Source organism: Akebia trifoliata, chromosome 13, assembly GCF_017979445.1.
Source record: "Akebia trifoliata isolate Shusen 1 chromosome 13, ASM1797944v1, whole genome shotgun sequence".
Classification (NCBI taxonomy): Eukaryota; Viridiplantae; Streptophyta; class Magnoliopsida; order Ranunculales; family Lardizabalaceae; genus Akebia; species Akebia trifoliata.
This window is the reverse complement of record NC_141387.1, coordinates 23,658,800-23,667,174: the sequence shown is the minus strand read 5'-3', so window position 1 is coordinate 23,667,174 and position 8,375 is coordinate 23,658,800.

The following is an 8,375-nucleotide window of genomic DNA, read 5'->3' as shown; positions in this document are numbered from 1 at the left end:
AACAAACCTAGGGTGAAAATGGATCTTACCCGACTAACGTAATATGATTTCAAATTTTACTAAGGGTCATCTTGCTAATGTGGCCACCTCATTGATAATCCAATTTCAAAGCTCTTTTTTTTTTATGGAAAAGAGTTTGGACCCAAGAATAAAATTCAGATTTAAAAAATAATACTTAGATCCAAGGTTTTGAAAATAGGTGGCTAGGAAAATCCCAATTAAAAAAGAAAAGAAAATAATTTTTTTTTTTTTTTTTACATTTTTTTTTTTGAAAACTCGTGGAATTCCATCTATACAAGTCTATGGCGATCATGCTTTTAGGTGCCACGTGGTGAACTTAACAACCCTTAGTAAGAAAGAAATCTTACTAAATTGGTGAGACTAGTTTTACCTCTTGTGAGTTGTTTTTAAATTTATAAAACAAAAATTTTATTTTGCTGCCAACAACAATCACAACAAAGATATATTTTTTTTTGTTTTTTTTGTATTTTTTGTTGTTTTTTAATATGTATGTTGCTAATAGCAACACGCATCAAAACATTTTTTTTTAACTCACATTCAAAAGAAAAAAAAAACAAATTCACACAACTCAAAATTTTTTTCTTTATGTATGTTGCTGCCAGCACTCAACTCACACAACTCTCTCTCTCTCTCTCTCTACTACCGTTCATTCTCCTCTCTCTCATCCTCTCTCTCTCATACTCATCCTTTTAATTTTTCGGTTCTGTTTTGGAGAACTCACACCTACACACAAATCACCCTACGTCTTTCTTAATTTTTTTTTTAGAAGAAACTTCAGTTGCACTGACTTTCAATAGGGATCAAATCGGGAACTTCGTCCACAGGATCCTTATTAACTTGCAGAATTGAAACCTCAACTTCTGCATTAGCTAAATCCTTCTTCAACTTAAGAACATCTTCGTGTAAACCAAATAGGATTTTACGATTTCCTTGAACCAAATCCGAAGATGATCCTAAATTAAAGGATTTCGTTGAAGAAGCTAATGCGAAGGTTCATGATCCAAACATCTCTACTTCATCAACAACACCTGGGGACATCTGAATTTCTGGACTTCTTGATTTCCAAAAGTTTTTATCAATGATCTACAACGTTCTCTCTCAAGAAATCTATTCCACTCCCTTTATGACGCATTGTAATCAAGAAAATCTTGAAATATTGGATCAAGAGAGGGAGAGAGACGTCTCTCTCTCTGCTGATTTTCGTTTTTTTTTCTGTTGGAGAAGGAGATAAAAACAGTAGAAATGGATTTCTGATAATGGCACTCCACACATAAAAAAAAAAATTTGTAATTTTTTTCTTGGAATTCTCTCATCATCACAAACAACATTAAATAAGGCACTTTTTTGTTTCTTAGCGTATTACTCACAAATAATTTATTTTCACAACTCGCCGCATATGCCTAGAAACGCACTTAAAAAAAAAAAATTCATCCAAGATTTTTTCTTAAAAAAAAAAAATCATAACTTTCATTCCAACTACCATCATTCTATCCTCAATTTATGTCAATTTGAATCTTTCATTATTTAGGGTTATCTCAAAATGACCCTAGATTGATTCATAAAAAATGATATTCCAAAATGACATACCCAAAATCAATCCAAATAATGCCAAAAAAAAGATAATACAACCCAAAAATATAAAATAAATCAAATAATGAAAATGGTTCAACAACCATTTTTTTCACAATATTATCCTCTAGATATCCTGTATTGTTTAGGGTCAGTCCAGATGATCCTAGATTGAACCATAAAAATGTACCAAAGTATCCGGAATCCAGACAAATGATCAATAATTAAGTAAAAAAGAATGATAAAAAAAACTAAAATAAACACATAAACAAATAACTAAAAATAAATTAAAATAAAAGGTCCTACTAGCAATGCTTCCCATACTTGGGGCTTTTCAAGTTTTATTCTCAATAGTCCCCAGTAGAGTCGCCACTGAAAGCGCCCTCAATCCGCTGGGTGTGCGGATCAACTTTTGACCTTTAAGGTTTGGGACTCGCCACCTACTTATTACGGTCTAGGAACCAAATATCGACTCGAAATGGATAAAAACAACTAATCTACTAAAAATAACTGAGTTCGGGGATCAAATTACGGGGTTGGAAGGTGTTAGGCACCAACCCTGCCCGGCAAACATCGGTCTCTTCTAATTCCCAAATAAATTATATTGCTAAAAGACCTAAGTAATAAAATAAAAAAAAAATAGAAACCTTTCTGAAGACAACGGTCTTGTTCCCTCAGATCTGATAGAGTAACTCCTTGTACAATACTCATCGCTTCGTTTTGTCTCCGGATCTGATTTCTGATCTCCGAGGCAAGGTATCTCTTTCTTAGATCTGGATTCTTCGAATTTGTTTATGGATTTCTGGGTGTTTTTGAAGGGCTTCTAGGTGTTTTTTGAGGTAAAATTGAGGTATGGGTGTTAAGTAAGGAGTTAGGACTTCAAAATTAGGGTTTATGATAGGCTAGGGAAGCTTTTTGACCTACTTCTCTTAGGATTTATTCCTGGATAAGAAAATAGGTTGTAGGAACCCCTATTTATAGATTTTTTAGATACTTTTTAGATAGTGTTAATGTTTAATTATAATTCTTTTGGAGAGAGTTATTGTTTAATTATAATTGTTTTAGGTAGAGTTATATTTTAATTAGAATTGTTTTAACTAGAGTTATTATTTAATTAGGATTATTTTAAATAAAGTTATTATTTAATTTGAATTCTATTAGGGTTTTGACTTTAGTCTCACTTGATTGACTTTAAGATTTTGACTTTAGTCTTACTTGATTGACTTTACTATCTTGACTTTAGTCTTACTTGATTGACTTTAAGATCTTGAATTTAGTCTTACTTGATTGACTTTAAGATTGAATTTTAAGGTTTTAGAGAAACCCCCTTTATTATATCTTTAATTCTTTGGGCCTCCAAATGGAGGGGTCTTTTAATAAATATCTAGGCAACCATCAACAATTTTGCCTAAGAGCCTGATTGATCGATTTTTTTGGTTCAAAATTTTAAATTAATTTTATTAATATTTCACTTTACATTATTTAATGTTTTATTTATTAATTTTAAAATTTTTAATTATTAAAATTATAAAATACCGTTTTGCCCTCGTAGAGGACTTTTTGCATTTTAAGTCATTTTTCGATGTTCCGGGATGTTTTAGAGTCAGTTTTTTATATAGAATTCAATGGGAATGTTGGTTTTTATCATTTATGAATTTTTTTGTGCGAAATGGTTGTGAACTTTATGAGGGGCATTTTCATAATTTTATCGATTTCTGTGAAAATTGATGAAATGATTTATTTCGTTTTGATTGTGTTTGAATGGGTTTTTCTAAGCGTAACGTAAGCTCTAGGTATGTTTTAAGATTAGGGGTATTTTTGTAATTTGATCTTTTTTAGTGATTTTTATCGTGAAGCTTCTTTTTGTCTGAAAAATGATGATTTCTAAGCTTTTGGGGTTATATTTTCCTATCGTGGTGTGGTTTCTATAGTTTTTTAGTTTGAGATACCTCATCCGGATTTCTGAAACACATCTAGTAACAAATAAAGCATTGGAGTAATCATCCATCATTGGGAATTATTGCAATCGGGTTGGCGAGTTGATTAATTAGGCGGATGCAAAAATGGGGTGTCTACAATGGCTGGGTCCCAAAATAAGTTTAGAGAGGAGATGCTCGAGTCACAAGCTAGACTAGCCGAGGAGGTGGATGAGTTGAGGGAGCACCAAGCTTTTTCACAAGGGACCAACCCTATTCCACCCTAGGAGCCTCCACACAAGCCACGACCATAGGTTGTACCATTGAGGGCCATGAAAACTCCCCCTCCCTAGGCACAGACAGATCCTGGGATGTTACTGCAGAACTTCCAACGACTACTTCTACCAAGGTTTGAAGGTTTTTCCAACCCGATTGAGGTCAAGGAATGGGTTTTGAGGACCCGAGAGATTTTGACTACCATGCATTACCCGAGAGACTAGTGGGTAATGTTGGCTGCATTTTAGTTTATCGGGGATGCCAACCATTGGTGGCATTCCAAGATGAATGTTTTGGGAGATGGACCTTTCAAGTGGGCCGACTTTGAGAGGATGTTCTTAAACAAATTTATATCCGAGATAGCCTGATAGATTAAACATCAAGAATTTTTGGATTTGGTGCAAGGCAATCTATCCGTTACGGATTACTAGCTAAGATTTACTAGATTGTCATGATATGCACCCGAGCTCATTCCAACCGATCAGTAGAAGGCTCATAGATTTTCAGAGGACTGCGACCTTACCTAAGGGCTAGGATGTCAGTAATTGAGACTACCAGCTACAGAGACACAGTGAGTCGAGCTTAGAGGGTTGAACGAGAGGAGATGGAGTTACAAACTTCTAGGAGGCAGACCAGTCGATCCTAGGCTTCTTTTCCTCCTAGGTCTAATCCAACCAAGAGGCCAATGTTTTCAAGGCCAAGTGCCTCTCGACCCACCTATCCATAATATCGAGTTCCTATGTTGCCAAGTTATGGATCTGTTGGGGCTTTAGTGAGGCCAGTAGGGCCAAGGGAACCAACTAGGCAGATTTCAAGACCATCGACTCCAACTTACCGACCACCCATGCCACAGAGATCTATACAGTCGGGACCATTGACATGCTTCACATGTGGTCAGGCGGGACATATAAGGAAGAACTGCCCTCTATCATAGCCATAGGCATGGTTGATTCCCAGACCCCAAAGCAAGGTTTATCATATGACTCAAGAGTAGATACAAGTTTCGGACAAGGTGTTAGAAGGTAAAATCTTAATTTCTAATGTTAAGATTTGAGTTTTGTTTGATACCAGTTCCTTTAGATCATATATTTCCATTGAGATTGCACGATTGCTAAAATTAGAAATTTCTGACACGGGCCAAGTAATGAAACTATCTACACCATTGGGAGACTGACAGATAACCCAGAAATTATGTCGAAACTGTGCAATTAGGATAGAAGACTAGGAGATGAGTACCGACCTCATGACATTAGATTGTTGCAACTCTGATGTCATTTTAGGGATAGATTGGCTAGTACAGAACCATGCCCATGTTGATTGTTTCGCGAGATCACTAGTCATTAGAAAGAGGGATATCCGAAAGTCAAGGTTCGAGGATCCAGGACTAGAAGAGAAGGTCATTCATACAACCAGTTGGGAACTTTCAGTGTATTGGAACTAGAGACATCGACGGATAAGGTAGTGGTAATCAATGAATTTGAGGATGTTTTTTCAAACGAAGTACCAGGTTTGCCACCATATCATGATACAGAGTTTTCTATCAATTTGGTATAGAGCATAAAACCTATCTTCATTGTACCATATCGAATGGCCCCAGTAGAAAATCGAGAGTTGAAAGCTTAGATTGATGAGCTTACTAGCTTGGGGTTCATTTGACCTTGTTCCTCACCTTGAGGAGCACCGGTTTTGTTTATCAAGAAGAATGATGGGTCACTTCAATTATGTATTGACTATCGGAAGCTAAATCAAGTGACATCAAGAATAAGTACTACCTTCTGCGCATCGATGATCTATTTGACCAACTGTAGGGTGCCCAATATTTCTCTAATATCGATTTGAGATCTGGGTTCCATCAATTGAGAATTCGAGAAGCAGATGTTCTGAAAACCGCATTTCGAACCAAGCTAGGACACTTCGAGTATCTAGTGATGCCTTTCGATCTGACGAATGCATCGGTAGCATTTATGGACCTAATGCACTGGGAATTTTGGGAACACCTTGACAAATTTGTCATTGTATTCATAAATGATATCCTAATTTATTCTAAGTCGATAGAGGATAACGAGAGACACCTCAGGATCAAACTACAGATTCTATGAGAGCATAAGTTATATTGGCAAGTTCAGCAAGTGCAAGTTCTGGCTCTAGAAGGTGAAATTCCTAGCACACATGGTGTCCAATCAAGGGATAGTAGTAGATCATTCCAAGGTTGAAATCGTGTTAACTTGGGAACAACCGAAAATAGTGACAGATATCAAAAGTTTTCTTGGGATGATCGATTAATATAGAAGGTTTATTAAGGGATTATCCACTCTTGCAGCACTGTTGACAATAATGATGCAGAAAAATATCCGATTTGAGCGGGATGTCAACTATGAGATTGCATTTCAAGAATTGAAGAAAAAATTAACGACCGCTCCAATATTAGTATCACCAATTTCGAGTGAAGATCTAACGATATTTACAGATGCTTCTAGGATTGGTTTGGGAGCTGTATTGATGCAGTTTGGGAAGGTAGTGGGGTACGCATCTAGGAAGTTGAACAACCATGAGAAGAATTATCCCGTTTATGATCTTGAGTTAACTGCTATAGTGTTTGCACTATGCATTTGGCGACATTACCTATACGGAGAGAAGTTTGAAGTATTCTCTGATCGTAAGAGCCTCAAATACATATTCTTGCAACGAGAATTAAATATGAGTCAATGACATTGGATGGAGTACCTCAAGGACTACGACTTTACCCTTGAGTATCACCCGGGGAAAGTCATGTGGTTTTCAACGCGTTGAGTAGAAACACTATAGCTCATATGATGGTGAAAGAATGGTAGTTCCTTGAGCAAGCCATAGAAATAGTGTTTAAGACTCCAAGGAAAAGGTACAAACCGTACATTTACCTGGATACATTGAGGATCAAAAATGAATTGATAACACGAATTAGGGAAGTCCAGAAAGTAGATGAAAATGTAGGGGAATATGAACCGAGAACTAGGGACCTGACCGACCTAGATTGGTCGAAAGGATCAGATGAGGCTCTCAGATTTTGAGGTAGGATGTGGATACCGTAGGACTCATAATTGAGGTCTGACATACTTGGTGAGGAACATTGTTCCTGATATTCTATCCACTTAAGAAGTACGAAGAAGTATAAAGATTTGCAAAGAAATTTTTAGTTTCTAGGTATGAAGAAGGTAATTACAGAATATGTAGGTAGATGCCTAACCTGCCAGTAAATCAAGGCAGAACACCGCAACCTAGCAAACTTACTCCAACCTTTACCCATAGTGGAATGAAAATGAGAGCACGTGACCATGGACTCTGTACTAGGATTACCGAGAGCCAGTGACGAGTCAGATGCCATATGGGTGATTGTGGATCGACTGACGAAATCAACACATTTCATCCAAATCTGAGTTTCATTCGGTATCGATAGACTGAGCCAGATATGCATAGTTGAGATAGTTCGACTGCATGGGATGCCAGTTTCCATTGTGTCGGATAGGGATCCTAGATTTATTTCCCGATTCTGGGAGAGTCTACACAAAGCCATGGGTACTCAGTTGAAGTTCAATACAGTTTTTCATCCACAATCTGATGGATAGTCTGAGCGAGTTATTTAGATTTTAGAAGACATGTTACGAGCATAAGTTTTGGATTTTGGAGGAGGTTAGAAACGTCACTTACCATTGGTGGAGTTCTCCTACAATAACAATTTCCAAGCTAGTATTGACATGGCACTATTCGATGCTTTATATGGGAGGCCATGTCGATCACCAATATGTTAGGCAGAGATAGGAGATGTCATGGTATTAGGACCTGAGATTGTTGAGGAAACTACTGAGACAGTAGACTTTATACAGGACTGAAAGCGCCCTCGATCCGCATGGTGCACGGATCCGCTTTTTACCCTCGAGGTTTGGGAGTCGCCACCTAGTTGTTAAGGTCTAGGAACCAAACTGACTCTAAAAAATGCAAACTAATCTACGAAAGAGAAAAAGAGTCCGGGGAGCACGTTACGGGGTTGGAAGGTGTTAGGCACCAATCCCGCCCGGCCAAAGCCGGTCTCTACTAATTTCCCAAATAAATCACATTGCTAAAAACCTAGATAAAAATAAAAATAAAAGAAAAATTTTATACCTTTCCGATAGCAAGGATTTTGTTCCCTCAGATCTGACAAAAATAGCTCCTTGTACCGTACTCCCTTGCTTCGTTCTGTCTCCGGATTTGATTTCGGATCTCCGAGGCAAGGTATCTCCTTATTTTTGGATCTGAACTCTTCAAGTTTGTTGCGGATTTTGTGATGTTTTTGGAAGGCTTTTTGGCGTTTCTTATGCTAAAATCGAAGGAGGGATGTTAGGTATGGAGTTGGGGCTCCAAAACTAGGGTTTATGGGAGGCTAGGGGGGCTTTTAGACCTATTTCTCTTAGGGTTTTTGATTTGATACGAAAATAGGGTGTGAGCACCCCTATTTATAGATTTTTTTAGGGTTGATTTAGATAGAGTTAGTGTTTAATTAGAGTTCTTTTAATTAGAGTTGTGTTTTAGTTAGACTTGTTTTAGGTAGACTTGTGTTTTAATTATAATTGCTTTAGG